Source organism: Triturus cristatus, chromosome 8, assembly GCF_964204655.1.
Source record: "Triturus cristatus chromosome 8, aTriCri1.1, whole genome shotgun sequence".
NCBI lineage: Eukaryota > Metazoa > Chordata > Amphibia > Caudata > Salamandridae > Triturus > Triturus cristatus.
Window position 1 is genome coordinate 751132116 of NC_140591.1, and position 15889 is coordinate 751148004.

The 15889-nt window shown below is 43.5% G+C and overlaps 1 protein-coding gene across 1 annotated transcript in view; it reads left to right on the plus strand.

The window, feature by feature from the left end:
• COL4A2 (collagen type IV alpha 2 chain) overlaps window positions 1-15889 on the plus strand; it is a 633759-nt gene that overhangs the window by 391414 nt on the left and 226456 nt on the right. The window lies entirely within an intron of this gene.

Sequence of the window (15889 nt, forward strand, 5' to 3'; positions counted from 1 at the left end):
GGCGTTGCTAAAACAGGTGCTTGACATAAAGCTTTCTTTAGGCTTTCAAAAGCTTGTGTATGTTCCTGAGTCCAAGGGAGAACAGTCGATGTGGCTGCCTCCTGTGTGGTTAACTGAATGAGTGGTTTTGCTAGAAATGCATACTGAGGGATCCACTGCCTACAATATGACGTGAGGCCTATGAAAGCTCGTACCTCCTTTTGTGTCCTGGGTATTGACATGTTAGCTATTAACTGAATGCGGTCCGGTGTAAGCTGCCTTCCCTCCTTGGACAGCGAGTGTCCAAGATACACAACTCGCTGGACACAGAATTGCAGCTTAGAAGGGGACACCTTGTGCCCCTTTTCGGCTAGAAATTGTAAAACTGTCAATGATGCTTTTTCACATTCCTGTTCGCTTCTTGCGGTGATCAGCAGATCATCGACATATTGAAGCAGGGCAGTGTTGACTGGCATGTGGATACTGTCTAGTTCTCGTTTCAGTGCTTGGCTATAGATGCTGGGGCTTTCTGTAAATCCTTGAGGTGCGCGTGAGAATTTAAAGCTACGCCCATTTAAACTAAATCCGAACAAATATTGGCTTTCCGGATCTATTGGGACGCTGAAAAAGGCATTCTTGAGATCAATTACAGTAAAGAATGTTGCTTCGGAATCAATAGCTGTCAGTAATGACGAGATATCTGGGACTACAGGAAATTGTGGCACAATGCATTTGTTTAACTCGCGCAGATCAATAACCAATCGATATACTGGCGGGGCCGTAGGATCTGTTCGTTTAAGAATAGGAATTATCGGTGAATTACATACATTGGAGTCTGTTTCTACAACTACTCCTTGGGCAATGAGCTCGTCAATGATTTGTAGTAAAGCCACTACAGCATCTGGTGGTAACTTGTATTGTCGCATTCGTGGTAGCACCACTCCTGCCTTTAATGTGACTCGATATGGTGTAATATTCATGCAACCAACATCAGTAGGGCCTTGTGCCCATAGACGTGTAGGTAAAATCTGCAGTCGGGGATCCATGTCTCTAGACACATAGTGACCTTTAAAATCACGTAAAAACAACCTTACACCTTCCGGAGAACAACATATTATGGCTCCTAGAGCTTTCAGGGTTTTAATTCCTAACAGATTTTCTGGACATGATTTAGTAAGCAATAAATCTGTAGTTCGGGTCAGAGGTCCTATCGTAAGTGGCAGAGGTTGTGACACTTCATTAACAATAGGTTTTCCTGAAAAACCAAGGGAAATATTCTGAGAGCCTGAGAGGGGTGCCCCTGGAACTTCACTACGTTTTATAGTTGTTCGACTTGCCCCTGTATCGAGTAAAAATTTTCTATCTTGACCTAATAATTCACTATGTACATAAGGTCCTTCTTGATCTACAGGAATCTCGATAAGGGGTAAGTCAACTTCCCTCTCTAGGCTAGTTCATGCGTAACGCTGATACTCAGGATATTCATACTGTGCGGTCTGATACATTTGTCGTGTTGTTGTCTGTGTGGCAGCAGCAGGCAACGGTGGTGCAGCTGGCACAAACTGTATTGGCTGTTGTGCGGCTGGCATGGCCTGGGCATGCTGCATAGCTCCTTGTTCATTCTGCTCTTGTCTAAGTGGCCGTGATCTTTCTTGTGTTTTACCTATGGCGATATTATGTTTTAAAACTGGACAATCGTGTACGTAATGACCTGGCTTTTTACAATAATTGCATGTCCCTTTTACAGGTCCTGCTGAATCGGAATGTGTCATACCCTTTTTATGTCCTTCAGCTGGAACAGTCTGGGAAACTAGCATTTTCATTTTCGTGTCTTTCATGCGTCTGTGTTCATGTTCTTGTTCTTCTCTGATTCTATTGTGATGGTACTGTAACATTTGTAACATTTGTGATGGAGTGTTACCTTGCCAGGTACTCTCGAATTTTAATACTCTATTCTTTACTGGGGGCAGGGCATTTTCCACTAATTTTGTTACAAACAGATGCGGGTATGATTCGCTACTTGCTTTTATGCCACTATTTATACCAAAACATTTTTCAAATCGGGCATAGTAATCACTAGTGTCTTCATCTTGCTTCTGCTTACAGGCTGAAATTGTACCCCAATCTTCCTTTTTCGTAGTTAACAAACGTGGCAGTACCTGTACTAATAAACCTGGTAATGCTTTAGTTTTATCCCCAAGTCCTGCTCCTGCAGTTCGGGCCTTTTCTTCCGCTTCTAACACTGACCATTCTATCTTTTGGTCTCCTACCTCCCACTCTTTTTCCTTGAGTTTCTCATAAATACCAGCAGGCATCAATACCTTTAATATTGTCATAATGTCGGGATAGGTATACTCTCCCATGAGTAACATGTCTTTAATTTCTCGGTGAAAACCCGCTGGATCTTTGTCATGACTGGGTACCACTTTCTTCATTTGCAACAATTCTATTTTTGATATGGGCGTATATACAAATACGCGCCTAAACTCGTTGTCCTCGCCTTTTATTGGGTGTACTTCTCGTAAGGGATTCTGTCTATCCATGTGATACGTGGTTCTTTCCTTGACGGGCAATGAAACATGCTCTGAGCATACAAAAAGAATATACTGCTTTCTTGATTCTAGAATTTCTTTAATTAATTTAGTACCTGGACCTCTCCATTTATTCATAAGCAATTCAGTCAATATGTCAGGTAAGGGACCAGGGTCCGAATGCTGACTCCGATATAGTATAATGAGTTGTTGAATCATATAGATCCCAGCTAACCTCTGTTCATCTGGGGTGAGATTCAAAAATGTGCGTACTACTGTATCATCACTATATTTTCCGGGACTGTCCACCCAATGGACAGCTGCCCTGGCTAAATCTTGTTCATCCATAGAATCGAGGAAATGATAACCCCTTCGTTCTCGGAGTAGCTTGTCGGCGGTTTGGAACGAATGCTCGTTAGACCTTATATTGATTATAGGTATTTGGAAATTCCTGTTATTATCTGGACATATCGGACGTATTGAGTCAGTATGACATCTAGTCTGATTCCTATTACAAGATCTTCCTCTACCTACATAGGCTATGGTGTCCGACTGTCCTGCGGGCAGTCCTGACCCTTCTTCCTCGCTTTGTTCGAACTCGTCTGCCTCTAATCTCTCTTCGTGTAGGCGTTCTATTTCTTTACGGATCTTTCGGCACATGGCTATTATACAATTTTGCTTATCGTGTCTCCCTTCTGATATATTCTGGCTCCACCTTGTAAGAATTTGCATTGCATCCGGATCTACCCCCGGTCGGTCTTGATTTCTGATCACACAGTTTATGAGGAAACGTAACAGTTCCCCCTGTATCTCTACTTTCTGGTATTCCATAGCTCTGTAAATACATTCTGGATCTCGCCCTGTTTGGACAAAATGATATATATTATCTAGATGCGCAGGCATTCCTGGTAACTTCGCTAAATACACTGCGGCTCGTCTGATACGCAATGGTGCCAGGATCATTTCGTCCTCTATACCGGGCACCGGGTCATATCTACAATCTACAAGAAGTTCTTTAAGCGCACGGGCACTTACGAATTTGGGTGTACGTGAATGCGCTGACTCTTGAAAAGTAAGTTTATTTATTCTAGGTGGCGTAGAAAAAATATTGGTAGCACCTCCCGTGGCCCTATCTGGGGTGTCGGGTGTGAAAGGATTCGTCGAACGTGACACAGCAACTATAGGTGTGGACACAGCTATAGAAGTACCTGTAGGAACAGATGCAGAAACAGATGTGCTTGCCGGAACTTGTGACTCGATTTGTTGCTGTAGGGATACGGGTGCTGGATCTTGGCGTGAGACCTCCCTGGTATGCGGTCTATGTGGAGCGGAATTAGCATACTCGGGAGCTGCGTCATCTAAATATGAAGAAAGAAAAACATCTTCTGCGGTTCTAGGATGCCCCTTAGGATGTACCTTGATTGGGAATAATGGGGGTGGCAAGTCTTTCGGTATCTCTGGAGTAGCCTTAGGTAATCCTTCGGCCAGAAGGGGATACATACCATTCATAGGGGCATTTCTCTGTCTGTCTACTTGTTCTGATTTCACTCGGATACCTTCCTCAATTAATACATTTTCTCGAACTTTGTTTGAACTCTCTTTACTCTTCTCTTCCTGTCTACGTGCTTTTTCTGTACGTCTATGAGATTCTTTACGTCATAACTCAACGGCGTCCTTCTGTGACTGTCTGACTTTCCTTTTCCATAACTCTTCCTCGACTTTCATGATGCACTCTGCATCCCAGGTCCCCGCTGCGGGCCACCTCTGACTTTCTGGTAATCCCTTGGTGTAGTCTACCCATAAATCAAGAAATAATATAGCGTCTAAGCCATGTTTGTGATACATGAAGTGCCCTGGAGTATCCCTAGGAGGAATAGGGACGGCTTCTTCGAGTACCCCTTTTCTAGTAGTGATCTGTCTTAATTTCGAAAAGAGCGGCATATTGACAACTGATCTGACACTTAATCTTGAACACACTTAGTACGAAAGCACAATAATGAACAACCATTCATACCACAATATGCAGGACGTTTTAACGCATTAAACATTAAACATTAAACCTTTAACTGAAACAACAATGATGATCGTCTGCATAACTAATCACCAAGCTTAATTTTTTGACAATAACTAGATACTTCGGAATACTTGATATACTGCTAAACAGTACAGATACACTGCTAAAACAGTGCAGACCGGATTTGTGTACCCAAACCCGTCTTGACCGGCACAACCTATGTGCACGTCAGAAATGCCTCCCCAGTAATGGTACTCACCGGGTAGCTTCGGAAACGGAAGGCCTCGGTAACTTGAACTTGAACCGGACTGGACTCGACTCGTCTCGTCGGAAACTGGGCTTGACTTCGAACTGGTGGGTCTCTGTATACCTCGGATCTTGCTCTCTCAGCTAGGCTCTGGTCGGGATACTTCGCACTTCTCACCGCCTCGTCTGGGTGTTGATCGCAGTCTCAGTCGCCCCCGCTTGACCGGAGGGAGATACAGGAAATCCTGCTGGTACGCGTTATTGTCCGTCCAGCTGTGGCAGGAGACCGGGCCTGCAACTCACCGCCGGCGCGTGAGATGAGAAAGTGTCCCTGTTCGGGCGCCATCATGTGGTAAATAATTTTCCTTTACCTGGACTGAATTTGATACAGAAACATTATAAAATAGCTCAGTAAAATGAGAGGCAGAATCCGTGATATTAGAGGTTCGGAATGGGCTTTATTCCAGTGATCGATTATAATCGGATGCTCCAAGTTCCATCACCACGGGGGTTCAGGAAGTGAAGTACATACTTTATTGACAAGAAGTAACTTTTATAGTACATACATTACAATGAAGCGAATGCAGTAGGCGTAACAATTGATAAGGAAAATGACGATTTGTCTGCGTAACCAGAAATGGGTGTAATAAAGAGTAAAAAGGAACATAATTGGTTATGATGTCATACATAGGTGGATCTAAAGGATAATACTTGGCCTAGATGCGCGCGCAGCAGCATGACGTGTAATTGACGTGTAACTAGGGGGTGAAGGGGACTTGACATTTAGCTCTACATGTGGAGACAAAAAGTCTGGGGGGTCAAGTCAACCTAATCCCAAATCATATCTAACATCCTATGTTTAAAGAACTATGTTATCCGAGAAAGAAGGACTCTCGGACAGAATCTATTCTATACTGACTGTGCGTGCGTGTACAAGCGTCTAAGTGTCTACACTGAGTGCGAGGGGGTAGGAATATTCCATGGTAACAGGGCTATGAATTACTTGCATGAGGACAGAGAAGCCGGGCCTTTTGCTCGGTAACTGGAAGAATGTTTACTTAAACTACTAGGCAGGAATGCATCGGCTGAGGGGGAAACAGATAATTCGAAGGTGAAATACAGTACTTGGCAGAGAATAGGCTGATGTCAGGCTTCGTGAGCCGCGCAGAGAATGAGACAAAGTTCATGGTCACAGATGCAGGCTCAGACTGGAGCTTTCAGAGGCAGAAGGCAAAAGGAGTTTTGATGACAGAATCAGGGCCTACTTGCCTGGACTGTAAAATGGCATAAGTGAGCCATACAAAGCCGGTGGCCTTTCATATTTAGGAATGGAATATCCGGCCTGTTCATGGCGGATCTGACAGAGGACATGTTAACGGTGGACGCACATGTATTTGCGTCTTCATAACTGGAACTGGAGGGAACATACATGTACTTGTGACACGCACATAGAACCGTTGGGGTCCAAGATAGGGGACATAACTGACCAGAAAAATCCATATTTCCACATATTGCTGGTTTAAGTTCCAAGACCTCACAGGAAGAGTGGGCTGATTTTATTGAGGGTCATGACATATGTTTGTTCCAGGAGACGTGGGCAGTGGACCAGGTGTTTCGCCAGGGCTACCTTAATTTCTATATCCCCGCAGTGAAGAAAGATAGGGGACGGCCAGCGGGTGGCTTGGTATTTTGGGTGAGGCAGGCGTTGGCCTGCACCGTATCCCAGCTACCTACAGCAAGTAGTGATATCCTAGCTGTAAGAATGAAGATGGGGTCAGGGACACGAGTAGATATATATAATATTTATGCACGTGTTTTTCCTGGTGGGCACCGCTCTGAGGTGGTGACAGCACTGGAACTTTTGTTAGAATCATTGCCTAGTGAAGTTTGGCCATTAATCGGGGGAGATTTTAATACTACGTTTGAGCCAATGGGACCCGAAGATGGGAGCCTAACGGAAGAGGAGGACCGCAAATGGGGAATACCCAACCTCGAAATTCTGCCGATAAAAAGATGGACAGAGGCGGCCATCCATTTAAAAGGTTTGTGTATGGGCCTCCAGTTGAGGGCGGACAATGGCCGTACCCCTTCTGATAGGTTCGGGGTCGTAACCTTTGATAATGGGTCATCGTCAAGTCGTATTGGCTGGTTAGTCTATATCTGTGGCAGTACCTCATCGATATGGTTGTAGCTAACCGAGTCGAAAGTGACCATAATCCACTTATAATGACTTTGGCAGGGGTGCTTTGTAAGGCAATCCCTATCAGGGATACCAGGGCAAACCACGATGTCGTGGTTAGTAATGACATGTGCCAACTTAAGTGGAATCACATAGTTGTCTACCCAGAGATAGTGGCTGAAATGGAACAGGAATTAAGCATAACCATGGGTACACTGGGTATTAAAGATGACAGCCAGGAGTGGAAGATGATGGTGATGGAGGAGCACATTGCCCTCTTTGATCGCCTGAAGTCTTATTTTCTCAAGTATGGTAGGCCAAGGAAACCGAACATAAGAACACCCCACATGGGGTACAATGAAGATTGCCGCCAGGCCAGGGCAGAGTTGGGTATTGCACTAAGAAATAGAGACGGGGACAGAGTACGTTTGGCAAGGAACAACTATAGGTAAGCGGTTGGACCCGGCAAAAAACAGTGAGAACAGGACAGTTGGGATGATTTACTGGAAGCGTGTAAGGGTAAAAACCCGAAAGCATTCTGGGATAAACTTAAATGGGCAAATGGTGGATGCCCTGAGCCCCCTCAGAATAACGTTGCCCAGGAACAGTGGGTGGAGTACTTTAAACCCCAGTACGCATTACCACCAGACGAACTAGATAGCAGACCTTTCAATGTTAAACCCTTCAATAAGTGGGTATTTACTTTAGGCAATGTGACTAGGGCACTAGATACAGTGACACCTGGTAGAGCCACGGGGTTTGATTGCGTACCCGCTGATGTGTTTCTGAACAATAAATCGTTGTGGTGTAGTTACATACAAATAATCGCCCTCATGGAAGGGAGCGGAAATAATACCTGTCTACAAAAAGGGCGATAAATTGGTGGCAGGTAATTATAGGCCGATCAGCCTTATAGATTCCATTCAAAAGGTCGTAGGGTGGCTGATTCTGCAGAAAGTCCAGTTGTGGATAGATGAACATCATATACTTACCCCTTTGCAGGCAGGGTTCCGCTCCCTCACAAGCACAATAGATCAGGTATTCCGTTTTGTAACAATTTATTGGAAAACTGTTTTATTGGGCAGGGGAGCATTATATGCACTGTTCGTAGACCTGAAGGCAGCGTTCGATACGGTACCACGCTGTAAGTTGTGGCAGGTACTAGGTGATTTGGGCATGCCTCCGGAGTTGTTGACTTTAATCATCCGCTTACATGAGGACAACCATGCTTGGGTGCTGTGTGGAGCAAGGGGCGAGGTCACGGAGATCTTTCCCGTTGCCAGGGGAGTGAGGCAGGGTTGTGTGCTGGTACCCACCCTGTTCTCGCTCTTCGTCAACAGGGTGGCCGATTTCCTGGCCCAGGTCCCCTCCGATGCCCCAGTACTATCAGGAGCTCATATTCCTGTCCTCATGTTCGCGGATGATACCCTATTGATTTCAAAGACACCCAGTGGCCTACAGAAAACTCTTGAGAGGTTTGAAGAGTTCTGTAGAATCCGTGGCCTGGAAATAAATACGGGGAAGACTAAATTTATGTCATTTAATGAACATGGATCATTCAGGGGCAAAATTAGGATGAATAATGTTATGATCGAGCAAGTTAATGCCTTCACATATCTGGCCGTATCTTTACAGAAGGACATGGGCTGGAAGTATCAACTCAGTTTGACTACTCTTAAATTCAAACAACAGGTGGGGTACTTCTAGGGAAGTTTAAAACCTCTTGCACGAAACCCGTTGCTCCGGTGCTAGAATCTATGGGCTAAAGGTTTTGAGTTCTGTTCTTTATGGAGCAGAGCTATGGGGATTCACAAATCTGAACCAACTGACTGTGGTAGAGAATTCATTCCTACGTAAAATGGTTGGAGTCCTAGTGAGTACCCCAATGCACCCCCTTCAGTTGGATTTGGGTAGGAAGGCCGTAAATGATTTTGCAAAGCTACGACCACTATTATATTGGTGAAGACTCTGGTGCACAGAAGAGCTAGAACAATACACCAACGGTCTCAAGGATGTAATGGTAGCCGAAACCTTCCATAAAATTCCTTGGCTAAAAGAGATTAGACTGCTCCTTGTGAGGATGGGTTTGTGCGAATTGTGGAATGATCCCCAAAATGCAGTTTTCCCTTAAAAAAAAACATTGAAGAACATGTATTGGGATTGAGTATTGTCAGAGGCTTGTATGAGCAGATCCACAAGGTATCTAACAGGCCAATTTTTAGAATTTAAGCAAAGACCGGCATTAGAAAAATACTGGGATGTGATCACGAAACCCCACGATAGGAAATTATATTTCCAGTTGAGGGCTGGTACCCTCCAACTAAGGTCTTTTACAAGTAGCTGGGCCGGATCCTCAAAAGAAGAATGCCCATGGTGCCCAGACAACAAGGAATCTCTAAGCCATCTCCTGTTTTTCTGCCCTATCTATACTGGACCTCGAAGGGCATGGGTTATCCCTATATGTAGATCACTGGGTTTTAGAAACACGAGGAAGCACTTCGAATTCTTCGATCAGACGCGTCCCCTCATATTGCTATAGCTTTGGCCAAGTTTTTAGGTTGGGCATGGTCCATTCGAGCCAAGGCACTAAAACAACATCTACCTATATCCTAAGAGATAGCTGTTCCAGCCAAGAATTTTGGGGATGCGGAGGCATTTTTATAGTATGTATTGTATTTCATATCACAATATAGGCCTGAGGGCCTGCATCCAGTCCTCTTTTAGTATCATTCGACAAATTCTCTCATTTAATATCCTTTTACAAGTTTTATTATTATGTAAATAATTGTATATATTGTCTCATTTTTTATCATATTTATTACAAGCTTTTATGACAGTATTGTCGAATAAAGTTGGAAATGTGATTTAGTTATGCAACTGTTGCATGGCTAAACACTTATAAGGTCCCAAAGGCGAGACCTATTGGCTATGCCAATGCTTTTTTTTTTATATATTAGTAGGAGAGGAAAAGAGAGAGGCTAACCTCAGGGCCTTTAGTGAACTTGATATGTAACTCAGCCACGGTACTGAGCATCGATTGTCCAAGCCAAGACAGTCCAAGATGCTGGCTCTTCAGAGCTTGATATAAGGATTAGTTCAACCTCCAACCAACAGCAACAGGTGTGCCAAAGGAACCCTATCCTCAATGCATGCATGGTTGTTTATACATGAGCAATAGAACTCGAAGCTGTTCGATGGAGGAATAAATACCTCTGGCAAATGCGTTTTTTCTCAGACTGGAGTAAGGAAATATTTTTATAAACCCAAACCCCTGCCCCCTACACTACCCCGGGATGCATTATATATTTTTAACAAGGGTGAAAGTTTACCTTTGAGCATGGGAATGGAAACATTAAAAACAGCTCCCCCTGATCTACTAAGCTTGAGGTGGCAAGAGGTCACCTGGGTGTTTCAAGTACCTAGGGAGTTGAAAGTAATTCCCAAGTAACTAAATTCTCTGACACCGACCAATGACTGGCCTTTGGTGATAAGTCTATTTAAAGTTTTTTTTACAGGGCCCACAAGCCATGATTTGTGACTTGCCATAGTTATTAGACAGATTAAGGTTATCCATAAAGAGAATGAAGCGATCCACTAGCATGTGCAAAGCATTGGGGGTATGAGCCAGTAGGACCACGTTGTCTGCGTATTACAACGCAGGTATCTGAACGCCGGCAATTCTGGGGGTATCAACGAGCTGGAAGTCAAATAGGGTCAGAGTCCATTTATATTTATAACAAAACGTAAGGGGCCAGTATGCACCCTTGGACCACACAATACATTAAACAGAGCTCAGGTGAAAAATCTCCTTTAGGGCTGATGCACACTTTGTCTTTCAGGTCAGCATATAGGCAATACAAGAAATTGACCAAGGAGACCTCAATACCAAGTTCCAGCAATATTAACCACAGCTTGGACTTGTTAACAGAATCAAATGCCATGAACAGGCCCATAAACCCTAAATACAAATGGCAGCGCTTTACCATGGTGTATTTATTTATAATTAAACTCAGATTTAGGCGCTGCTCCTAGGCCACAACGGAACCCATACTTATAGGGAGAAAGAATGTTGCACTCTTCAGCCCACTCAGCAAGGCTGTTATAAATCACTCTCCCTATGATTTCAACAGTGCTATCTACAAGTGAGATGGGCCTGTATCCACTTTTTTGAAGATAGGCATGATGGTCGATGAAGACCAGGATCGTGGGATGCGGGTGTTAAGTGAGCTGGTAAAGATGTTGGTGATCATCGGCCCCCAAAGCTCTGCATTACATTTTAGGAGATCCATCGTGATCCCGTCAGGCCCAGGTGCTTTCCCACCATTGCACTGGCGTATGGCCAACCCTATCTCATGCAAAGATATATTAAATAGCCAGGAACTTATCAACTTCGTTTGTTGGGAGTTTTCTAGCTCTGCACACTCTTCTAAATAATAAATAGTGGTTAAATGTGAGGCCCAGTTCGCCCCCAGAATGTTACAGTGGAGGCGGAGCAGGCATTGACATTACTTGTCCTGTTGCTCTTCACTGTACTCCAGAAGGTACTGCTATTGCCCCCATCACAGCTGACTCTAACAGCTCCCAGTCCCTTTTGTGCAGAGCCTCTTTTCTGCTTTTGAGGGTGGATTTATAGGCTGAAATAGCCACCATGACATCTGCTTGCACTCTTGGGGTGACGGATAAAGCCCACCTTAAGCTGCGATTAGCCACCGAGCACGACACGTTGAACTACTACGCCGCATCCGTAACGACCCATATAGGTTTTAAAAGATACAGAATTAGACTGTTATAATGTAATAACATAAGATCTCCAGAAATAACCCTTGGTGCAGGCTCAGAAGGGTGGGTAAGGCATCAGATGGATTTTTAAGTCTCCAGGAAAGTCTTAGGCCATTGTCTGGAGAAACCTATAAAGATGCATCAAATGAATGGGGTAAAAACAATGCAATTTTATTAATACTTTGTGTTAACTCAGTAGTACATTGTTTTTCTGTAGCTGTCTGTATGATCGGTAACATAAACTTGAGTGAATGAATCAGTAGTAGTTGAGAATCAGTCATCAGTTAGCCTGTTAGGGGGATTCCTATTAGGGTTTTAAAGTATCCAACTCTTCTGACCGAACTGAGGAAGAAAATATAATTAGAGTGTCAGAACAGCTTACGAGTGTTTCAGAAAACTATTATAAACCCCCCAATAAGAGTTTCTGTGCATTCATGTATTCATGCTTTGCCTGTAAATCTAGGTGACATTGATTCACGTTGGTCTAGACATATGCAATGAGAGCAACACATATTCAGTTGTTGTCTTAATTACATCCCTTTGACATTCTTATATGTATCTCCACCTATTCTGCGTTTTTACTCCTCATAAAAAGAAAACACTTAAAAAAAATTCAAGCACCAGAAATCAGATTAGATACAAATAAGTGCACAAGATACAAGGTTGGGGGAGTGAAAGAGAATGAGCTGTAGCAAAGATTTAGAACTCTCTTTCCTTGAACTTCTTAGCTACCTAGCGCATTCCGATTTAACACAGACTGATAAAAAAGTTGGACAGTTCCTTAAAGAGTTAGCCAGGTTAGTTATTCTGCTCTTGGCCTGAAGAGTAGAATGAAAAAGTCATTAAAGAGTAGTCTTGTGCTCAATAAAACAAATAAGGTTGCTCAACATGCATAACATGGCCTATTAGCTACGACGTTTAATACACTATAGAACTGTTTTATGTACTCTTACATGCCTTCGCGTATACATTGATTTAACTGGGCAGGTACTGTCCGGTACTGAGTACCTGCTCTTCTTCAATTTGAAAGAGTGAGTACCTGCACTTCTATATTTCCATTCAAAGCACTGTGCGTATAAGCCCCAAGAGTATCTAAAGTAGAAATAAAATAGTAATAGGTGATATTAATATGCAATGAGTACAAAAAGAAGAAACTGTGCCCTATTTGAACTTTTAGTCGCCTGAAGCTGGAGTTTTGGTGATGATTCTGAAAGGTATCCAAGAGTATGTAAAAGAGTACTCCAGTAATACTACTGCCATACTCATGAATACTTGTGTCTACTGGCTTCCATCAGTGGCAGCCAGCATGACTCGCGGGTGGAGGCTGGCACAGGGTTGCGCAATGAAAAAATATAGATATATATATATACACTTACCTTGCCGCCGGGTCCCGCATCTCTGCTCCTGCACTCCTCGTGGGACAGGAAACCAAGAAGAACAGCCAGGCTCCCCTGACCAATCAGGTTTTGAGCATCCTGGTTTGATGCTCAACCAGGGAATGGGGGCCTGGGCATGTTCTCCACACGGGCTGTATTGCAGCCTGCATGGAAAACAGGGAAAGTGCGCATGACAGTTTTGGGTGGCCCGAGAGGGCAGACCAAACAGTCATTACGCACTTAGGAGTGGGCAAACAACTCCTCACCACTCCTCCCCTGCTCCGAGAGTAGAGTACTGCAAAAGGAAACATAGAATTATAATAACTCAAAGTTATTATCAATTTATATTTTCTTTACTTTGCTTAAAAGCAGTGGGGTGATGCTCCTCAGCTATAGTGGAGGAGCTGCGACTGGCTTCCATATGTGTGCATTTTGTGCAGGGTTATATGCTGCAGATGGTAGTGTGTATTCTGGGTGTTTCGACCAGGGAATTCTGGGGCTGTTGGGTCTTTCTTAGATGTGAATAATCTATTGCACCAAGTACTGTTTGGAACTTTTTGACATATATTCATGTTTGAGGAGACACTGTGGTGCCCTCAGTAAGACTAGGTTGCAATTGAGAACTGAAGACAGGGGGCAATTTAGCATTTACAATGCTGCTCCAATGAGTTAATTGAAGGGAGTTTGCAAGGCATCTCAAATGTTCTTTGTTATGGTGGGTAATTTCCCTCTTTACAGAGGGTTTAACTAGGATTACAGCAGCCATTGTTAGAGGCTAGTTGTACAGCAAGGGGGATGGAAGGTTCTTCGACAGGGAAAACTAGATCATCATTGCCTTGGGTGCAGAGCAGGAGTTCCCCCTCAAAAGTCCCAATATCTTCATTATATTGACATGCCAAAGTCTTTTTTCTCTTGGAAAAAATCTTTACTTATTTCTAATAGCCAACCAATGTCACAACAAAACTCACACTCTGCACACTACCAAAACATCTGCACTTCTGGACCCTATGGAGCTTCAAAAAGGGGAATAATTAAAATCAGCTGCCTTGCTACTGCTTGGGTCTTAAATCACCACACCAACACACGGGGGAGTAATAATCAGAGCAGAGTGAATATTACCAGTCTTGGACCTCATGCTCTTTGCCCGCACCCCTCCGGTTTTACTATCCTGTTTTGGTGACTTTTAGAACTCTGTGCTGTTTACCACTGCTAACCAGTGCTAACGTGCTTGTGCTCTCTCCTCTAAACATGGAAAAATTGGCTTACACCCAAATGGCACATTTAATTTACTTATAAGTCCCTAATAAAGTGGTACTACATGTGCTCAGGGTCTGTAAATTAAATGCTACTAGTGGAGGTGGCTTGTAGCACTTATTGTGCCACCCACTTAAGTAGCCCTTTAAAAAATGTCTGCGGCTTGCATTGCAGCCTGTTGTGCAGTTTTAACTGCAATTTCGGCCTGGCAATATAAACATTTTGCCAGGCCTAAACCTTTCCTTTTAAAACATATGATCACCCCTAGGGTAGGCCCTTAGAGCCCATGTAGTGTATTAAAAAAGATGGAAAGGTACATTTATGTTTTACATGTCCTGGTAGTGAAAAACTCATAAATGTGTTTTTCACTACTGTAAGGCCTTCCTCTCCCATAGTGTTACCTTTTTACATTTAAGAAGTGATAACTTTTGATTGGGAGCAGGTAGGAATGTCAAGTTTGGTCTCAAATGGATTGTAATTTAAAAACCTCTTTAATTGTGACGCTGGATTTGAAGTTACCATGTGGCATGTTCTTGTTCGAACCATTGGTGTCTGCAGCCTGTATCCTGGGTCATATGTCTTGGTGTAGTTGGCAGTTGCCCTTTTTATATTCCTACCAGACAGTGAGATAAAGGAGGACTAGGTATTGTCAGGATTGGCCATCTGCAAGGATGGGAGGGGTGGAACTGTTTGTAGCCCCAATCACATTTTAAAGGGGCTGCCTCCAACGCACTCACAAAAACTTGACACCAGCCTATTGTCACCCCAGACCTGTTTGAGCCTGTGCAGGGGAAGGGCAGAAATTCACATTTCATTTTGCAAAGGACAGGATTGGGTTTATCAGGGCTCTCTACTCTGGTGTCACCCATGACTGAATAGCAACACCACTTCATTGTGAGCTTGAAAATATTGATGATAAACAGATGAGGATGACTACATTTGTTATTAGGAAAAATCCAACCGTCCAATAGGCCACAGGAGAAATCCCCTAGAAGAAACTCAGACTCTGGCTCCTACATAGTCTTAATTTAGTAACTTTTGTTATTCACCCTGACAATGATTGTGTTTGTTTCTTGAGAAGGGTTTTCACCCCCTCATTCAAAACCCAATTTCTCACAGCCTGATTGGGTTTCATGTTAGTGGTTCCATCCGAGTCCTGACCTCCGGCCTTATCTTCACTTTTATGGCCCATGAGGCATGAGTATAATCATTGAGGGGAACTCCCACTAATATTTTCTAGACCCTGTTCTCTAACACGTTGATGGTTTCCCTATGATCCTAAGCAACTAATTTCCCTGTTGGTTAACACATCATCACCATAGCAATGGCAAATCCGAAACACCATCATGATCAGCGCCTCCTAGCAATAAACAAATGGAAATTTGCAGACTTTCCCATCACAAAAACCAAGGACAGAGTAGGGCGAAAAAAAGGAAAATGAGAAAAACACATGTACTTTCCACAGGGCATATTATCAACAGCCAGCGACAATTATCGCTGGCCGTGCTTAGCAATAATCATATTATCGCAG